General features: G+C 42.6%; 1 non-coding gene across 1 annotated transcript; it reads right to left on the bottom strand.

Annotated features, from left to right (window-relative positions):
* Positions 1-878: 878 nt before the first annotated feature.
* LOC116904663 lies at positions 879-943 on the bottom strand. Its single transcript, XR_004388363.1, has one exon. It is a non-coding gene; the product is annotated as a U7 small nuclear RNA (small nuclear RNA).
* Positions 944-1,534: the final 591 nt, after the last annotated feature.

The following is a 1,534-nucleotide window of genomic DNA, read 5'->3' as shown; positions in this document are numbered from 1 at the left end:
GAAGAGAGATTATCTTGAGGTGGAGGAGTAAAGGGCTTGAGGTGGGATAGGTGAGTCCGATGAGGGAGACACTCAAGCTTAGTGGCTGTGGTAGTTACAAGAATTACTTTGAAGGGGCCCTTCCATTTAGGAGGAAGGGTGAAGGACATTGGTTCAGACGGGAGAGAAAGGCTAGGTCCCCAATGTTGTCTGAGGATGGATAGGAGTTGCCATATGGCTGGGGTAGGTAGTGATTAGTACAATTCCATAGGAGGGAGTGGTAATGACAGTGTAAGGGAGTGAATAGGGGATCAGGGAAAGATAAGGGGTCAGAATGGGTTGTTCTGTACATGAGTTCCAATGGCATGGCCTGAGAAGGGCTGGCAGTAGGAGCTTCATTCAATTGAGGTGAAGTTCTTGTGAGAGTTTGACAAGACTATTTTTATAGGAGCAGTTAGGTGGTTCTGTTTTTCCTATGGACTGGGGGTGGTATTGGATATGGAAATGCCAAGAGATGCTGAAGGCTTTGGATAGGATTTGGGAAGTTGGCAAAGAGAATTCAGGGCCATTGTCTGACTAGAGGAGGTGGGGATTCCTAAACAAGGAATCATTTCCTAGAGGAGGAGGAGGCCAGAGACTCCTTTGTTGGTGGTAGGGTACCAAGGACCAACCTTGGCTTAGAGAGGGGTTCTAAGGAAGGGATGTTCTAGATTGGTGAAAAAACAACCAGAAATCAATTGTGGGTACAAGTAGACATCTCTGGGTTCTGCTCGAGGTCCCCCACACCCCGACAGCTTTGTAGATAGCTCTCAGATCTGTAGTCTGCTGACATAGATTTCTACTAGAGACAGCTCTCTTGTACTAGAAAAAAATTCTAAAGGCTCTCTAGATATAGCCCCTAGGTTTTTCTGATCAAAGTCAGAAAAACTGTTAGAAAAGAATTCTAAAAGAGCTGTATTTACTCTCCTAGCAATTCTCTCTGGGTAGTTCTTTCTTGCAGATTAAAGCCCAGTCTTTTATTTACATACCAATTCATTCATTTACTCCAGGTTCCCTTTTGATTATCCCACGAATCAGCATTTTATCACCCTAGCCCCTTAATTCTTAGAAAAAGACAGCAAACACTTTTTAAAAATATTGCTAATGAATTCAGAGATCTATTTGCCCTAGTAAGCACAGACAATAAGCTACCTGGGAGGGATCCTGTCCTGAGATTACCATTCCCATCATGCTTGGACCTAAATTTGCTCTGTCCCGGGCTGAACTTGAACTCAGGAATCTGCCTGCCTCTGTATCTTTCTGACAAGATAGCTTATTTGTGCAGCTGCCTTTGTTTTTGTAGGTCTGTAAAGTCCCTCATACAGTTCATACTGCATCCTTACATTTTGCATAGATGAGAAATTATGTAATTTTTGAATTCATGTTTCCAGAGTTCTTTCCCACAGTCTTAAGGACTGTTTTGAAGGTTACAGCATTTATAATTTTTACTGAGGAACATAGGCAAACTCTTGACTCCTGTACTTATGCTGTTTCTAATTATCATGGAGTCATTAAT

This window comes from Rattus rattus, chromosome 6 (assembly GCF_011064425.1).
Source record: "Rattus rattus isolate New Zealand chromosome 6, Rrattus_CSIRO_v1, whole genome shotgun sequence".
Classification (NCBI taxonomy): domain Eukaryota; kingdom Metazoa; phylum Chordata; class Mammalia; order Rodentia; family Muridae; genus Rattus; species Rattus rattus.
Note: the sequence above shows the minus strand (reverse complement) of the source record. Positions and strands in the feature narration are given on the sequence as shown.